This window comes from Sminthopsis crassicaudata, chromosome 5 (assembly GCF_048593235.1).
Source record: "Sminthopsis crassicaudata isolate SCR6 chromosome 5, ASM4859323v1, whole genome shotgun sequence".
Lineage (NCBI taxonomy): Eukaryota > Metazoa > Chordata > Mammalia > Dasyuromorphia > Dasyuridae > Sminthopsis > Sminthopsis crassicaudata.
In genome coordinates, this window is record NC_133621.1 from 38,029,378 (window position 1) to 38,049,177 (window position 19,800).

The window sequence follows — 19,800 nt, forward strand, 5'->3', positions numbered from 1 at the left end:
TTTGTATCTTTTCCCTTTTTGAGAAGTGGTTGGAAGAAAAATAGATTAAAAAATAGATTTAAGGTTATAATAAGGCAACTTAATTCTCCTCTAGATAAGACCATCTCCTCCCCATCTCACATGAAGTGATTGGTTTCAGGACCCATAGAAAAATTGTCCTTTATTCTATTCAAAGGAAATTGTTTGGTGTTTGTTTTTAAATTCAGTTGTATCTAACTCTTCATGCTCCCATTTGGGGTTTTCTTGAGAAAGATGTTGGAACTGTTTGCCATTTCCTTCTCCAGTTCATTTTTCAGATGAGGCAAACAGGGTGAAGTGACTTACCCAGAATCACACAGTTAGTATACATCTAAGACTGGATTTGAACTCAGGAATAGGGATTTTCCTGACTCCAGCCCCAGAGCTCTATGGCCTAGCTGCCACATGCAAAGGGAAGCCTTCTATTTAGGAGAGATCATCTCTGAATTCTTTTGAATCCTTAAGTAGAGCGAACTAGGAAAGAATGAGACATTGACTGCCATCATTCCCCTATTCTGTAGTGTCAAAGACTGTATTTTTAACATATTATGTTCTTTGTCTCCTTCAAAACTATTATTTCAGGTTGTTTTCAGTTAATCTATTAATCAATATGCTAAAAAGACCTTGGATATTAGAATAATGTTAAATTAATTTTGAAAATTGTTTCTGGCCTAGGCATTGACCCACACTTAACACCATATACCAAGATAAGGTCAAAATGGGTTTATGATCTAGGCATAAAGAATGAGATTATAAATAAATTAGAGGAACATAGGATAATTTACCTCTCAGACCTGTGAAAGAGGAAGGAATTTATGATCAAAGAAGAACTAGAGAGCATTATTGATCACAAAATAGAAAATTTTTATTATATCAAATTGAAAAGTTTTTGTACAAACAAAACTAATGCAGATAAGATTAGAAGGGAAGCAATAAACTGGGAAAACATTTTTACAGTCAAAGGTTCTGATAAAGGCCTCATTTCCAAAATATATAGAGAATTGACTCTAATTTATAAGAAATCAAGCCATTCTCCAATTGATAAATGGTCAAAGAATATGAACAGACAATTCTCAGACGAAGAAATTGAAACTATTTCTAGCCATATGAAAAGATGCTGCAAGTCATTATTAATCAGAGAAATGCAAATTAAGACAATTCTGAGATATCACTACACACCTGTCAGATTGACTAGAATGACAGGGAAAGATAATGCAGAATGTTGGAGGGAATGTGGGAAAACAGGGACACTGATACATTATTGATGGAATTGTGAATACATCCAGCCATTCTGGAGAATGATTTGGAACTATGCTCAAAAAGTTATCAAACTGTGCATACCCTTTGATCCAGCAGCATTACTACTGGGCTTATATCCCAAAGATATCTTAAAGAAGGGAAAGGGACCTGTATGTGCAAGAATGTTTGTGGCAGCCCTCTTTGTGGTGGCCAGAAACTGAAAACTACGTGGAGATTGGCTGAATAAATTGTGGCATATGAATATTATGGAATATTATTGTTCTATAAGAAATGACCAGCAGAATGAATACAGAAAGGCCTGGAGAGACTTACATGAACAGATGCTGAGTGAAATGAGCAGGACCAGGAGATCCCGTTGTATACTCAACAATAATACTATATGATGATCAATTCTGATGGACCTGACCGTCTTCAACAATGACATGAACCAAATCAGTTCCAATAGAATAGTAATGAACTGAACCAGCTACACCCAGCGAAAGAACTCTGGGAGATGACTATGAACCACTACATAGAATTCCCAATCCCTATATTTTTGTCCGCCTGCATTTTGGATTTCCTTCACAGGCTAATTGTACACTACTTCAAAGTCTGATTCTTTTTGTACAGCAAAATAACTGTATGGATATGTATACATATACTGTATTTAACTTATACTTTAACATATTTAACATGTATTGGTCAACCTGCCATCTGGGGGAGGGGGTGGGGGAAGGAGGGGAAAAATTGGAACAAAAGGCTTGGCAATTGTCAGTGCTGTAAAATTACCCATGCATATAGCTTATAAATAAAAAGCTATATTAAAAAAAAAAGAAAATTGTTTCTGGTACCTAAAATGTAGAGTATTAATATTTTCCCTTTTTTCTTCAGTACTATGCTTTGCTTTAGAAGAAAATTGTATTCCATATCAAGGCAACAAATATTTGACTGTCTGTTGTGTACAAAGCACAGTGCTTTCCTTCTTTTGAAAAAGAAGATACTAAAAAATTACATTCTAGCCTGAGCTCGGCTAATTTTCCATTACTCCAACTATTCCAATAAATACTAGTTTTAATTGGTAAGTGTTTTGCAGGATCTAAGGTCCCTGTGAATCCAGATAATTGTCTGGCAGGGCTCCCACCTTTGGGGTCCAATTATTTTAGTAGGTCAGGTGTACAGGACACATTCAATGATGACAAATGACTTGGCTTTATTATGGGGAAAAAACTGAACAGTCTATAAAACCAGGTACACTGTGTGTTTCCCCATTCAGCTTTGCCTATTTAATTACTTTTCTCTGCCTGCTTTCTCAGTATATAAGAAGACATCTGGGACTCATTTAACAGCATTTTACCGTTTCAAACTGAGTTGATATCTATGTCAGGCATATTCTCATTGTCAGCTAATTTTGTCTTTTTCTAAACAAACTTTCATGGAACACTCAGGTCTTGAGGGTTGGAGTCAAAGCTAAGGGCAATGTTTGAAATGAGACCACCACCCATCTATTCCATCATGCAACAGCCTAAAATAGAGCTATGTCTCTGAATACAGAACTTTAAATTTTTTTTCTAACTAAATAACTACCCTGCCTTTACCCCCACACTTTGAACACTGACTAAGCAAAGTGTAGTGAAAATCGTCCTGAAATTTAGTCAAAAGAAGGAAGAAAACAAGCCCCGTGCTTTATAAATATCGACCCACATGATTATCCCAATTCTTGGAGGTAGATGCTATTGTTATCATCACCCCCACTTTACAGATGGGGAAATTGAGGTAGGAGTTAAGCCACTTGCCTAAGGTCACGCAGTCAAGAAGTAGCTGGATTTGAACTCAAATCTTCTTGAATCCCTGCCCATACCCATCTTCCTCAAGAGAGCTCTCTTTAGGTCCCAGCTCTTACTTGGAGCAATCCATTTAATCTCTCTTGATAGCCTTTTCCTCTCAAAACCAGGATAAATATGCTTGAAGGAACTCAAAGAATTGCTCTGCCAGCAAAGAAGGCAATAAGAGCACTTTGTGAGCAGGAAACCCTATATTATCCTTGCAATAACAAAACAACAGTAAGAAGTCTGGATTTTGTTATTTCTTTATTAATTACCTTTCCTGAGATGAAAGGTACCTTGGTTCAGTGAGTAGGTGGGCAATCGCTGGGTCAGAAAAACTGGAGCTTAAGTTCTGCCTTTGATAGTACCAGATACTATCTGACCTAAGCAATTTCTTCAAACATTTGAACATTATGGCCTTTGCCTCTTTCAAAAGTATTATTTCAGCTTGTTTGGGGGTTAATCTGTTAATGTGCTAGAAAGAGCTTGGATATTAGAATAATTTTAAATAAATTTTGAAAATTATTTCTGGTACCTAAAATGTAGAGTACATAGAGTTCCCAGGAGCTCCTCACATGTGATGACATTTTACACCCAGACCTCCTTCCCCACTTTAAAAAAAAAAGCGAAATATGGTTTTATTTAAAAAAAAAACAAATTATAAACCATGTCAAGTTATATATTTTAGTAAAGGGCTATCACATGCACTTGGGGTATAATGAATACATAATAATATAATAATCCAATGCAACACCTAGTAGTCTGAAGAGAATTCTTCTTCCTCCTGTAGGAAAAGGATATGGTGAGGTCAGATATAGTAGAAAGCTACTAGATCTATATAGAAACTGGAAATTTTAACAAAAGAAGGTGAAGATTCAACTAAGTTGAACTGAGTTCTAGCTCTGGCTTCGAGGCTCATTAACTGGTTATCCTACTAATCTCTCTGAGGCTCACTCAGTTCCTCTTCTGTAAAAAGAGAGGATTAGAAGCTCTTTGAGCTTAGTTCCAGCTCATAAATTCTTAGAATAGTGTAAGATGTTAAGACAGAGAAGAGGGGGTTCCTCCACACAGACAGTTCCAACACAATGATTAGTCTTCTGCCCTGAAAGTGTCCCTTCAGGTAACCTAGCCTGAATAAACCTGATGTCCACAGGGATGTGGAGACAAGATTCCAAGTCTTCTTCTCGTGGGCATAGAGGTCTGGATCTACATTGACTTTTGGGATTTTGAATCTTCACTCATCTCCAGAGTCAAGGAATATTTTAAGGATAGAATAGGCTTAGAGAATTCTGGGGTGAGAGGGGGAAGTAAAGAGTAGGAACAGGTGAACACAGATGGAGAGTAGTGATGTAGTCACTCCTGCAGCTACTGAGGTGTCATTTCTCCTCCCAAGTCCACCAGGAAAAGAAAAAACTAAGGGGGCAAATGGCAAAACATAAGGCCCTTCTCCACCATGGTCTGGTAAAAGGAGATATGCTGCAGGAAAGATGGAAGAAAGGAAAATGCTACTCTTCTTCCTTGCTCTATTTCCACTGGATGGGATTTAGAAAAGCCCATTTCCAAGTTCCTTCTTTATTCCACCACAAGTTGACTTCATTTTACTTCTCATAAATATCGATGGTCAATCAGACTGTGGTCCCTTGGTTCAAAGCTTCAACTTGTGATGGAACTGTCCAGTTTTAGCCACACAGGAAAAGGACAGTTTTCCTTTCTCAATGAAGACTAGGAATTGCAATCTCTGATTGACTATTGGAGAATCTTTCTCTCTTTTTAACAGGGGCCATATGTGATGGGCCATTCAAAAAGGTTAACTGGGAGGGTAATAAGATAATCAAAAAAGAAATTCAAAATGGAGTTTGTAATATTTTTTCTCTAAAATATAATGTTCTACTTGGTTTTACACACATATATTATATCTAGGATATACTGTAACAGTTTTAACCTGTATGGGATTGCCTGTCATCTAGGGTAGGGAGTAGAGGAAAGGAGGGGAAAATTTGGAAAAGTGAATACAAGGGATAATGTTGTAAAAAAAAAAAATCCATGCATATGTACTGTCAAAAAAATATAATTATAAAATTAATTTTAAAAAATAAAATAAAATAAAATGTTCTCTGGGAGCAGGTTTCTTGGGGAGCTTCTGGAGGCAGTCTTAGTTTCAGTTCAGTTCAATAATCCCAAAATGCAGCCAGGAGTTAAAATACAGATCTTTTATTGTGTCCTTCAAAATCCTGAATCTTTTCCTGGGCTTGGTTAGCTTTCTTAGAGGCCTAACTCTTTTCTTGGTTCTGAGAGCTCTCTCCGAATGTCTCCAGTCAGCACAAAGGTGGAAGTTGGAATGACTCTTGACTCCTCCTCCCAGAGAGTGGGCTTGTGGGTTTCTGTGAGCTTGGCCCTGAGAGCTTCTTGCTTATATTTCTGCCCCACTTGTGAATCTCCTCCTTATATATGCTCTCTAATGGTGTGAAGTCTAATAAGTACTAAGTGCACTTAGCACCTTGTTTCAAGTTCTGGCCCATAACAGGAGTTCAGGCCCCATTCCTCCCCAGGGAGATATAACAACTCTATTGTATATATTGTATATATTGACTTCTATTGTAGATCCCCAAAATAGAATAAGTAAGGGGGGAGGCAATTTTTGTATATTAAGAGAGGACTAAGGGGCAGCTCGGTGGTGCAGTGGATAGAGCATCAGCCTTGAAGTCAGGAGGGCCTGAATTCTAATGTGACCTCAGACACTTAACACTTCCTAGCTGAGTGACCCTGGGCAAGTCACTTAACATCAATTGCCACAGGAGGGAAAAAAGAGAGAGAGAGAGGACTAGGCAGGTATTAAGTGCCTACTATGTGCCAGTCATTGCACCAAGTATTAGGGATAAAAATAAAAGCCAAAAAAAAAAAAAAAAAAAAAAGATAGTTCTTGCCCTCATGGAGCTGACATTCTAATGGAGGAAGACAATACATTTCAGAAAATTAAAAGAGGTCAAGATGAGGGGCTTGATGAAGGTACATAGTGAGGGGGCGTGCAAGAAGTTCAGTCAAGAAGGGCCACCCTGAGCCATTCACCAAAATGGAGGCACTAGGAGAGACAAGACCAGCAGGAGAAGGCTGCGAGGGTAGATGGCAGCCCCAGAGGGAGAAGACCCCAACACGGAGGGAAGATCTGTAGTGAGATTACATCTAAGGCCTGTTTCACAATGTCCAAAAAGGTTAGAAGCACCACTCAGAGAGGGAGAAAAACAGCTCTGATTTCAATTTGACTTCTTAAAGCTGGCTGTCAACCCCAGGCTGACAAAGAAAATAAACTGAAGGGCCTGGAAGGCCCCTTCTAAATCTTAGCCTATGGGCTATGAGTGTTGTCCCATGGAAAGACTGTTGGCTCTGGTGCTAGAAGATCTGGATTCAGATCCTACCACTGATATTTTTCACTTCTACGTGACTTTAAGCAAGCCTCGGTTTCCTGGGTAGCTTTATGTAATTTCTAAGGTCCCTTCCAGCTCAATCTGTGCTGGGGGGGGATGTTCCCTACTTGAGACTGCACAATTCTCTGGAATCCTAGAGCAGGGGACCTTGGAGATCATCTAAGGCCACACCCATGTGTTGGGTAAGGCCCCATATTCCTCGTACCATGCCTTGAGTCCCCCAAATACGGCCTCTGGCTTCCAACTGAAGGGCTCCTTGTTGTCTGGGATTAGAACAAGAATGCTCGCTGAGATTTCTTCCAGCCCTGCTGCTGTTTGCATTGTACTCTCATCAAAATAGCCAGGGACATCATTTGTCCCTCATTTTCTCTTTCCAAAGAACAAATGCGTGACTTTTGTCCCTGTGCTAATTGGTATGCTGGAATGAACCCTCTAAAACATAGCTTATTCAAAGGGGAAAAATCCCTTCTGAATCACCTCCAAAAACCCTGCCAGCAATCAGCTGGGCCATTGGGGGAAAAAGAAGACAGGCTGTCAGCTTGAGAAGCTCCTGTCACTGGAGGGAAGCCACTGCTTGGTCAAGAGCTCATGTCATAAAATAAATAAATAAATAAAATTTTCTAATTAAAAAAAAGAGAGAGAGAGAGAGCTCATGTCACTTATTTGCTCTGGACGAGTGGGATATTTTGTCTGGACTCCCATTTCCTGCCTTCTCTCTGTAAACTTCTATTAATGGCCTCCAGATGGTGCTGTATAACCTTGCTATGATGAAAATGGGGTTCCCTAGTTTTCACAGCATTTTTCAAAGGAAGAAAAATGGGGCCTGAATAAAGCCAATGTGCTGACTGATTTTTTCTCTTCACATGCCAGATATCTAATCCTCAAAGGGTATTTGGGATGATCCAGATTTCTTTAAAGGGCTCTCATTTTTACACACTCCTAGATATTTAAATCCCTCACTTCCTACCTTCTTTCTTCAATGGCCATCGGATGGAAATAGAAGAATACTTTTCATTTGTTAATCGCTTATTTTATTGTAGCTATTGAATAAATATTAATATTCTCTATTTGAGGGAAGCTAGGTGGCGCAGGGGATAGAGCACCAGCGGGGAAATCAGGAGGTTAAATCTGGCCTCAGACACTTAGCTGTGTGACCCTGGGCAAGTCACTTAACCTCAATTGCCTCAGGGGAGGAAAAAATATATATATATATGTATATGTATACATATACACACATATATTCCCTATTGTATTAGGAAACTCTTTGGGCCTTTCTCAATCACAACAACCCATGAAGTTGCTTTGATCTTGTTACTTGTCAGTGATTCTTGCTAGAAAGAAAAACATAGCAAGGGAACAGATATTGTTCTGAATTCAAATCACCAATTTATTAAACAGCTACTGGGTTCCAGGCAGAGTAAACAGTGAGCTGGTCTCAGGGCCAGGAAGACCTGACCTCAAGTTTCCCTTCTGATCATTTGAATTACTTTGGCCTCAGCTCTCTTTATGGCTCTAAGCTGTAGAACAGTTCCCATTGATAAAATTTCCAAACACTGATGAAAACACAGGTTCAAAATAGGCCACTACCCAGTCACCCTCATACTAACCAAAACAAACAAACAAAAATATATTGTGTACAACCCACAGGCAAAAAAAAAAGTCCCTGTGCTCAAAAAATTTACATTTTCCCTTAAGTTTACACTCTCCCTTCTATTGTTTCAGTTCAATCCAGTTTTTCAGTTCTCTGTGTCTTTTTCCCTTCTTTCTCTCATAGGTACACACACACACACACACATATACACGTCACCATGATAATAAACCCAGAATATGCCCCCTTTTTTCTTTTTTTTTAATTAAAGCTTTTTATTTTTAAAACTTATGTATGGATGATTCTTCAGCATTAAACACTGCAAAACCTTGTGTTCCAATTTTCCCCCCTCTTTCCCTACATCCTCCTCTAGATGACAAGTAACATAGTTAAAAATATGTTTAATCTAATATGTGCATACATGTTTATACAGTTTTCTTGAAAAGTCAAACCAAAAAGGGAAAAATGAGAAAGAAAATAAAATGCAAACAACAACAAAAAGAGTGAAAATGCTATGTTGTGATCCACACTCAGTTCCCACAGTCCTCTCTCTGGGTGTAGATGGCTCTCATCACAAGATCATTGGAAGTGGCCTGAATTATCTTGTTGAAGAGCCACGTCCATCAGAATTAATCATCACATAATCTTTTTTTTTTTTTTTTTTTTGGCTGAAGCAATTGCAGTTAAGTGACTTGCCCAGGGTCACACAGCCAGGAAGTGTTAAGTGTCTAAGGCCAGATTTGGACTCAGGTCCTCCCGACTTCAGGGCTGGTGCTCTATCCACGGCACCACCTAGCTGCCCCAATCATCACACAATCTTCTTGTTGCCATGTATGATGATTTCCTGGTTCTACTCAGTTCACTCAGCATCATTTCATGTAAGTCTCTCCAGGCCCCTCTGTATTCCTCCTGCTGGTCATTTCTTACAGAACAATAATATTCCATAACATTCATATACTGTAACTTATTCAGCCGTTCTCCAACTGATGGGCATCCACTCAGTCTCCAGTTTCTTGCTACTAAAAAAAAAAAGGCTACCACAAACATTATTGCACATGGGGATCCCTTTCCCTCCTTTAAGATCAGAGTATCCTCTTTGACTCAGAAAAATTGGATGAGGGGTCAGGACAAAAAATAGGACATATAGAGTATTCTTGATGAAGGATCCAAGAATTATAGACTATATGAGCTGAAAATGCCTTTTTAACAGGAAATATTTTTTTAACCCCAAAATGTTTCAATATAGCCTGAGTGAGGTTTAAGATCCCAAGACACAGTACAAGGAAGGAGGTAGCAGTCTCCCTTTTGTGCCACTTTTTTTCTACCAGGGGTGAATGCTTCATAGAAGGCCTCTAGTCACAGCCTTGATGTTGGGAAAATGTGTGGGGAGGTTTTAAAATCAAAGCAAGAAATTCCAGGTCCAAGCTTTTTCTTTCTAAGTTTTATCATTTATCTTTTTTGTCATATTAGTCAATCTGATAGATGTGAGGTAATACCTCAAAGTTATATTAATTTGCATCTCTCTAATCAAAAGCGATTTAGAGCTTTGATAGATAGCATTGATTTCTTCATCTGAAAACCATCTGTTCATATCCTTTGACCATTTATCAATTGGGGGATGGTTTATATTCTTATAAATTTTACTCAGTTCTCCATATATTTGAGAAATGAGGCCTTTATCAAAGACAACTGATGTAAAAATAGTTTCTTGGATTTCTGATTTCCTTCTAATCTTGGTTGCAATGGTAGAAAAGCTTTTTTAATTTAACATAATTAGAATTTTCTATTTATCATTTCATAATGCTCTCTATCTCTTGTTTGGTCAAGAATTCTTTCCTCGTGACAGGTAGACTATTCCTTGCCTTTGCAATTTGTTTATAGTGTCTAAATTATGTCTAAATCATGCACCCATTTTGATCTTATCTTGGTGTGTGTGATGTGATTTTGGCCTAGAACTAGTTTGTGTCCTATTAATAGAGTTTTCCCCAGCAGTTTTGTCAAATAGTGAATTCTTATCCCCAAAGCTGGGATCTTTGGATTTATCAAATACTAGTTTACTATTTTTATTGACTATTGTCTTTTGAATATAGAATATATCCTACTAATCTATCACTATTTCTTAGCACCAGACAATTTTGATGATTACTGAGTTATAGATTAAGATCTGGTATTGTTTGGTCACTTTCTTTAGTAGGCTTTTTTTTCCATTAATTCCCTTGATATTCTTGACCTTTTGTCCTTCCAGATGAATTCTGTTGTTATTATTCTTGCTGTGTGTGTCATTTTGATTCTACTTTCTTCACTTTATAATTCTTTACAGAATTTGGAGTCAGAAAACTAAGCTTTGAAATCTAGGTCTTCTACCTACTACAAAAAATTAGGCAAATCAAACTCTCCCAGCTTTATTTTCCTCCATGACTATCTGAGGGAACAACCAATAAGAGAAGCAGCATTTTTTGGACATGTAAAATGAAGGAAGGAAATAGGAATGCTCTGGGGTCAACGGAGGATTGATTAGGCTGTGGTGAAAATATTCAACATCTCAGGAACCAGACTGCATGCTCAGCCTAGAACAAAAAAATTCTGTGGCCTAGATTAGCCCAAGGTGAAAAGGGCTCACAGGTTTCCAAATAAATGTAGGATAAGGACAGTTTTCATTGTACTTCCACATAGGATGTGACTATGGCCATATCTCTCTGCACCCTTTGGGGCTCTAGGATGAAGAGAAAAGTCTTTAGTCACCACACATAGGGAAATTGGACTCTTAAGCAAAATATTCTGGCCACATAATTAGAACTGATATTTATTATAATGAGTATGAATGTGGAGGCTCTCCACAATCTGATGGGAGAGAGGGAAGGGAAGGGGGAGGGGGGGAGAGAGGGAAGGGAAGGGGGAGGGGGGGAGAGAGGGAAGGGAAGGGGGAGGGGGGGAGAGAGGGAGAGGGAAGGAGAGGGGGGGGAGAGAGGGAGAGGGAAGGAGAGGGAGAGGGAGAGGAGAGGGAGGGAGAGGGAGAGGGAGAGGGAGAGGGAGAGGGAGAGGGAGAGGGAGAGGGAGAGGGAGAGGGAGAGGGAGAGGGAGAGGAGAGGGAGAGGAGAGGGAGAGGGAGAGGGAGAGGGAGAGGGAGAGAGGGAGAGGAGAGGGAGAGGGAGAGGGAGAGGGAGAGGAGAGGGAGAGGGAGAGGAGAGAGGGAGAGGGAGAGGGAGAGGGAGAGGGAGAGGGAGAGGGAGAGGAGGAGAGGGAGAGGGAGAGGGAGAGGGAGAGGGAGAGGGAGAGGGAGAGGGAGAGGGAGAGGGAGAGGGAGAGGGAGAGGGAGAGGGAGAGGGAGAGGGAGAGGGAGAGGGAGAGGGGAGAGGGAGAGGGAGAGGGGAGAGGGAGAGGGAGAGGGAGAGGGAGAGGGAGAGGGAGAGGGAGAGGGAGAGGGAGAGGGAGGGGGAGAGGGAGAGGGAGAGGGGAGAGGGAGAGGGAGAGGGAGAGGGAGAGGGAGAGGGAGAGGGAGAGGGAGAGGGAGAGGGAGAGGGAGAGGGAGAGGGAGAGGGAGAGGAGAGGGAGAGGGAGAGGGAGAGGGAGAGGGAGAGGGAGAGGGAGAGGGAGAGGGAGAGGAGAGGGAGAGGGAGAGAGGGAGAGGAGAGGGAGAGGGAGAGGGAGAGGGAGAGGGAGAGGGAGAGGGAGAGGGAGAGGGAGAGGGAGAGGGAGGAGGGAGAGAGAGGAAGAGGGAGAGGGAGAGGGAGAGGGAGAGGGAGAGGGGAGAGGGAGAGGGAGAGGGAGAGGGAGAGGGAGAGGGAGAGGGAGAGGGAGAGGGGAGAGGGAGAGGGAGAGGGAGAGGGAGAGGGAGAGGGAGAGGAGAGGAGAGGAGAGGAGAGGAGAGGAGAGGAGAGGAGAGGAGAGGAGAGGAGAGGAGAGGAGAGGAGAGGAGAGGAGAGGAGAGGAGAGGAGAGGAGAGGAGAGGAGAGGAGAGGAGAGGAGAGGAGAGGAGAGGAGAGGAGAGGAGAGGAGAGGAGAGGAGAGGAGAGGAGAGGAGAGGAGAGGAGAGGAGAGGAAGGAAAGGAGAGGAAGGAAAGGAACGGAAAGGAAGGGAAAGGAAGGAAAGGAAGGAAAGGAAGGAAAGGAAGGAAAGGAAGGAAAGGAAGGAAAGGAAGGAAAGGAAGGAAAGGAAGGAAAGGAAGGAAAGGAAGGAAAGGAAGGAAAGGAAGGAAAGGAAGGAAAGGAACGGAGAGAAAATAGATGCCAAGAGAAAAATAAATGATAAAAATGTTCAGATGATAGGTATCAAGGGATAAAAATAAATGATACTTATGGAGAGATATAGATGATATAGAAACACAGATATCAAGATACAGATGATAGATATATAAAAGTAAAAGACAGATAAATGATAAAAATAGTTATCAAAAATAGGTAGATAGGAAGAGCATAAATTAAGTCACTATGTGCTGAGAATTATGCTAAGTAGTAAGAACACAAATACAAAGAAGAACTAAAGTCCTTGCCTTCAGGAAGCTTTTCATCCTAATGAGGAAAGACAACACATAAAAAGGAGATGAAAATGGGAGAATATGAAACAGAATAATACTAACATTCTCTGTATTTTAGGCACAATTATGCCAGAAACAATTTAAATCAATTTCATATTATTCTAAATTCATACATTTGTACTCTAAAGAAAGAAAAGTCTACATTATGATAATCCCTTCATATCTTTAGATAAGACCGACTGACTATTCCAGAAAATATGAAATAATATTTATAAAAATTTTGAACAAAAATGTTACAATATGGTGACTGAATGTTTGGGGAAAGTCAAAGTTCTTCTCTAAAATACTCCATTTAAGAACTAAAAGGGTCTTTTCCGGAGTATATCTCAATCATTTTTGTATAGAAAAGCCCAATCACTTCAAGCAATAGAGAAGGTGTTATTCTTAACCAGAAAAGAGGAAGTCTTTCTTGGATCTATGTTTGATGACCACTATTAATACATTTTTCTAAGAAAGTCTTTTTATCCTTGACCTAACCCACCTTTCTAAGTTCTCCCCATCAAGTCTGGAAAGGGCTTCTCAATAGAACTAAAAAGGGAATTTTTAATATTCTTCCACAGTGGAGGAGAAATGTCCTTATTCATGAGAAGGATAAAGCAACATTTATGTTTCTTTTATATATATATAAACCTTTTTATTTAAAAAAAACATGCAAAGATGGTTTTTAGCATTCACCCTTGCAAAACCTTGTATTCCAATTTTTTTCTCCCTCCCTTCCCCCTACTCCCTTCCCCTAGACAGTAAGTTGTATAATAGATAACATGTTTCTTTTGCTTCCCAACTAATACTCAAACAAAGCCCACTACAAAGGACCTTTGTCTTGTCACAGAAATAGCCCAATACCTCTAAGCTAGAGATCCAGCCATGAAAATATTGATTCATAAAATCTGCATGGCACTGAGAAAATTGGGAAAGTTCATTCCTGTAGCTAATGAGATTAAAATCAATACACCTTACAGCAGAGGTCCTTAAACCTGTCAGGGTTGAAGAAGACAAAGAAACCACATAGAAAGAGATGTTATGGATTTCGGATTTTAATTCATGGAATTCAGTTTTGAAACATTTACCACACTGAGGCCTGAGAGCAAACTGATTTCTGTATGATCCTAAACCAGTGGTCCTCAGACTTTTAAACAGGGGGCCAATTCACTGTCCCTCAGACTGTTGGAGGCCGGACTACAGTAAAAACAAAAACTATGAACAAATTCCTATGCACGCAGCATATATCTTATTTTGAAGTGAAGAAACCAAACAGGAACAAATACAATATTTAAAATGAAGTTAAATCAGCAAATTTACCAGTATTTCAATGGGAACTATGGGCCTGCTTTTGGCTAATGAGATGGTCAATGTCTGGTTCCATAATTGTCACTGCTAGTCGTAACAAGTGATGCAAGTGTGCATCCATTAGTCTTGATCTGGTTGGAGATTTCAAATGTTTCATTCGAGAAAAAGTCTGTTCACAGACATAAGTGCTGCCAAAGATGGTTGCCATTTTGAGTACATGGTTCCTGAGATGAGGATATGTCTCAGAGGGGAGAGATGCATAGAAATTATGAAGGCTGCTTGACTTGAATGCGTCTTTCAGAGAGTCACAATTCTGCAGTTTAGCCAGTTGCATTTGGTAAATTGTATCCATATTTTCAATGTCAATAGAAAATGGGTTACGAAAAAGCTGTATGTCCTGTTCATGGAGATGAAGCTCTTTAACTCTAAATTGGAATTCCTTTTGCAATTTTCCCAATGAATCCACACATGTTTTGTTTGGGAATGCAATCAGCCGTATTCACCTTGTCCATCAGAGAGAGATGGAGCAGACACTTGAAACGAAGAAGACGACCCAGGAAACATTGGGTGATTCCATTGCCGAGTGTGCCCACCACTGAAAGAGCATGGCAATTATGCCATTTGACTCATGGTCATCAAAAATTGTTGGACTTCAAAACCCTCAGAAATCATTGAATTCTCTGAGACATGATAAGATTGTTGTAGGACTCCAAAACCCTCAGGAATCACTGGATTCTCTGAGACATCATAAGATTGTTGTAAGACTTAGAAACCCTCAGGAATCATTGGATTCTCTGAGGCATGATAAGATTGTTGCAGGACTTCAAAATCTGCAGGAATCTTTGAATTCCCTAACATATAAAAAGACTGTTGCAGAACTTCAAAATTTTCCAGAGATTATTGGATTCCCTGACATGTGAAGCAATGGACAATAGATTGGTTTTGGACTATCTCTTGGCTGCTGAAGGAGGAGTGTGTGATTGTTATTTACATACCCTCCTTCTAGGACTTCTGGAAATCTTTTACAAGACCATGTTGATTCATATTGTTTGTTACATCACTACTTGCATGTACAATTCATGTTTGTTACACCACATTGAGCCTGCACTGGCTGGGGAAGAGTCATCACTAATAGCCTGTGTGTTATTGCTATGTGCTTGTGTAATACCTCCCATACTGATGGGTTTGTGCATATCTGTTTCTAATAAGACCCTTCAGCCCAGAAACCCGCTAGCAATCCCCACTTCCCTTTGGTGCTTTTCATTCCTGAGATGTCAGGGAGGGCGTGATCACCTTCTTTTTGGGGTTCTCACCTTCCTGAGAAGTCAGAGATGATGTGACCACCTGTGTTCTAAAACAAAAGAGATGTAAAGGGCTGAAACTGAGGTCAGATAACCGAGCACTTAAGGCTGATTACCAACTGGACAATACTCTATTAGCATATGCTTGGAGAATGGCCCAGCCCACTACTCTATGCTGGCTTGATCTGTTGGTGTATAGAGAGAATTGCAAGAGGCATTAGAGGGTGGATTAAGATGAGACAGAGTTACTTTTTGAGGGGAGAAGAGGAGAAAGGATGTGTGGAGATTCCTGTGTCCATTCCTCTCATTTCGACTAAGAATAAAGACCAAGGACTTTTGCTTATGAACTCTGGCTGATTCTAAAGTATCCAGGGTGCTCAGTCTTCACACTAGATCTATATCCCCAAAAGATCAGAAAGTGGAAAATGAGTTAGTATAAAATGCATTTTTTGTAATGGCAAAGAAATAGACGAGCCTATCATTTTGAGAATGGCTGAAGGACTGTGGTATATGATTATAATGAAATTCTATTGTGCTTTATGAAATGAGTAGGCTGATCTCAAAAAAAAAAACCACTTTATATGAACTTATGCAAAATGAAATGAGCAAAACCAAGGAGAACTCTATACACAGTAAGAGTAATATTGGATAATGATCAACTGTGAATAACTTAGTTATTATGAACAAAGCCATTATCTAAGACCATCCCAAATGACTTATGATGAAAAAATGCTACCTCTCTCCAGAGAAATAACTGATTAAGTATTAATGTATATCAAATAATACTATTTTTCACTTTCTGTATTTTTATGTTTTTTCCCTTTTGGTTCTGTGTCTTCTTGTACAATATGATTACTATGGTTGTATGTTTTATATAAATGAACATATCTAACCTAAATAATTTTTTTACTGTTTCAGAGAAGAGGCAGATAATGGAAGGGAGAAAAATTTGCTCTGAAAAATCTACAAATTGATTTTGGATACATGAGTCAAGAAAGGATTCTAGTATTCATAAGGAACAGATTCTACTGCTTAATGTATCCTCACATTAATACAAAGGAATTTGAGATGTGTCCATGTATGAAAAACTATCAACTATACATATAAGCTTAAAAGATGGCATATATTAAATTAACTTATCTTATCCTAGGAATATTAATTACCAACTGCCAACTAGCAAAAAGTTATGTTACTTACTTGGAGAATATAGATACTAACTAAACTTTGGAACTATCTTCAGCGAAATCCTATCTCACATAAGATAGAAAAAATTTAACCATATATTGGTATTGACAGACCCCTTGACTAAGTACGATCAGTCATACCTAAAAAAAAAAGTAACTAGGGGCAGCTAGTTGGTATAGTGGATAGAGCACCAGCCCTGAAGTCAAAAGGACCAGAGTTCAAATCTGGCCTCAGACACTTAACTGTGTGACCATGGGCAAGTCACTTAACCCTAATTGCCTCACAAAAAATCCCCTCAAAATTCTGCTTTGTGGCAAGAGAATTTTAAAAGAAATCTTTAAATTGTACTTACTTTCTGCTAGATCTCTTTAAAGCAAGGTAGGGATGAAAACCAAAGACATTTGGGTGCTAATTGCCTTGAAGAATTCTACGTTAACAGTTTTGCATTCTTACAGGGACCCATAACCCAAACCTCTGAATGGAATTAGCATGTGGCTTTTCTAGTGATATAGTTGTACAACTCCATCAGCATTATCTTAATGATGTTACCCATCTGCTGTTTGCATCTGAAAACCTCCTATCACCCCCAAATCTATGGTTTGACATCTATGAAAAGAAACAGAAGATACTCATCATAATTCATCTCTCATATATGAAAACTTTGATTGAGAGAGATATTGAAAAAAGCTTACTATCTGGATATAGCATCAATCAGGAAGAATGCTGAAAGAAAAAAATGGAGATATGCAATTCATGTTCATCTTCAGGACATTTGACCAGGAGATAAAATTCAATTAAGAAATCTTAGTAGTTATAACATATAGAAATTAGAAGATTAAATAAAAGTTACTGCATATCCAAGTGGAGAATAACTAGGCACCTTTGTTTACAAAGCAGCTCCTTGGACTTTTGAATACTCAAGAAGAAAATTAAATCAAAATCAGCATGCTAAAGATGGAAGTCACTCATCTCAGCAGACTCAACAAAGAGGTTGCCTTTCAGTCATAGAAAGCATATCTGATTCGGGCAAGGAATAAAAAAGTAGATATTTCAAACATATAATGCCATATGTTTTCTGTACACTGCACCATGCTTGCTCTTCAGCTAAATAGTAAAAGTAAAAATAGATGATCATTCATTCAACAATAGTCTGGCTATTAAAAACTAACATTCTCTACATAAACATTAGTCATAGATAATTTGTTCCCCTTTAAGCATCCTTTACAGTCACCAGCTCCCCAGAATTAGTCAACAACATGACCACCTAATTAATAATAAGGGCCCTACTAATGAAGCCTTAATGGATCCTACTGCTACCAACAGGCCTAATATGCTATTCATAACACAATGTGCTACCTAGAGATATTACTTAGAGTTCTTGATCGGAGTAAATAGGAAAAACCCTGTAGTTTTCACTCTCTCTCATGGTTTTCCCATGCTCACACAACCACTACACTTACATCAGAATCATATACCACAATTTGTTGAGATATTCCCAAATTAATAGGCATCCACTTACTTTTCAGTTCTTAACCACAAGAAAGAGTTGCTATAAATATTTTGGAGCATAGGGGTTCCGTTTCTTTTTCCCTTGACCACATTAGAAAACAAACAAAATAATGGTATTGCTGGATAAAAGGTTTTACACACTTTTATAACCCTTTGTGCATCATTTCAGATTGCTCCCAAAATAGTTGGATCACTTCAGTCATCTACAAAAGGTACATTAGGATTCTAATTTTTTCATATCTCCTTCAATATTTTCCTATCCACCTTCTATCACTTTAGCTAATCTGGTAGTTCTGAGGACTACATTAAAGTTTTCTTTTCATTTGAAATTTTCTAATCAGGGGACTTCCGGCCAAGAAGACAGCTGCTTGAGCTCCACATTTTCTCTCAGGACTTACTTCATGACAAGCCTCGGAATTAATGCTTGACCCAGAATAGAAACCCACAAATAATCACCAACAGACGACATCCTTGAAATTCGCCAGAGAAGGTCTGTGTTTGCTCAGGGGAGGGGACGAAAAGACAGGATTCAGACTGAGGGCAGGCAGTGAGAGCAAGACAGACAGCTCACACAGCCCAGACAGGAGGGGGGAGGGGTGCAATCTCTTCCATTTCTGCAAAAGACTTTTACTTCAGTGTGGATGTTCCACCTTGGCAGCAAGCCAGGAGCAGTGGAGAGGGTGTAAACACAGGAGGTGAAGAATAAAACCCCAGAAAGCTAGCGTCTCTCGGACCCAGCCACCCCCACCCCCACCCGGAGTGACTCAGTGCATTCTTAGAGCCTCAGAGAACAGACTCAGTGCAGCCATCACTGTGCTGTTAGTACCTCGATGCTGTCTCTCACAGTCTGTAGAGGAAGCCCAGTAACACCATCCAGCCCCATCCCCCCAAAAACAGACCAATTGTTTCTCTTGTCAATTTGTTTTCTTCGATTCCAGCTCTGACAAAATGAACAAAAAATTTAAAAGGGCTTTAACTATTGACAGCTTCTGTATGGAGAGAGAGCAGACTTCAAACCCTGAGGAGACTAAAAGCAGATTGTCTCCAGAGGAATCTCCTAAGGGGGATATGATCTGCTCCTCAATACAAAAGAACCTCATAGAGGAAATCAAAAAGGCTCTCATAAGAGAGCTAGAAGAGAAATGGGAAAAGGAAAGGGAAGCTTGGCAAGAGAGTCTGGAGAAGTCATCCCACACATTTAAAGACAGAGTGGATAAAGAAATCAAATCATTGAAAAACAAAATTAGTGAATTAGAAAAGGTAAACAACTCCAAGGAAAACAGGATTAGTGAGCTGGAAAAAGAAAATAGCTCACTAAAAAATAAAATAGATGAAATGGAAAAAAATTCCATAGAAGAAAAAAACTCACTTAAAAACTCAATTGGACAATTACAAAAAGATATAAAAAAAGTGAGTGAAGAAAATACATCAGTGAAAATTAGACTCAAACAAATAGAAATGAATGATTCAAGGAGAAACCAAGTAGTCAAGCTAAACCAGAAAAATGAAACAATTGAAAAGAATGTCAAGTACCTTATTGGAAAGACAACAGACCTGGAAAACAGATCCAGGAGAGACAATTTGGGAATAATCAGACTTCCTGAAAAATGTGAGAAAAAAAAAAAAGAGCTTGGACACTATTTCCAAGGAAATTATCAAAGAGAACTGCCCAGACGTTTTGGAAACAGAGGGTAAAATAGACATTGAAAAAATTCATCAATCACCTACTGAAAGGGACCCTAAAATCAAAACACCAAGAAATATAGTGGCCAAGTACAAGAACCATCAGACAAAGGAAAAAATACTGGAAGCTGCTAGAAAAAAGCAATTCAGATATGGAGGAGCCATAAGAAAGATAACCCAGGATCTAGAAGCATCCACATTAAAAGAACG

At 39.3% G+C, this 19,800-nt stretch overlaps 1 long non-coding RNA gene across 2 annotated transcripts in view; it reads left to right on the forward strand.

Moving 5' to 3' along the window:
- Positions 1-19,800, forward strand: part of LOC141544678 (uncharacterized) — a 52,403-nt gene that overhangs the window by 18,518 nt on the left and 14,085 nt on the right. Inside the window, exon 3 of one of the 2 annotated variants that reach the window (XR_012482755.1) lies at positions 18,249-18,397. The exons of the other annotated variant lie outside the window; for it this stretch is intronic. This is a non-coding gene — a long non-coding RNA (uncharacterized LOC141544678). The remainder of the gene's footprint in view (positions 1-18,248; positions 18,398-19,800) is intronic. 2 annotated transcript variants of the gene reach the window in all.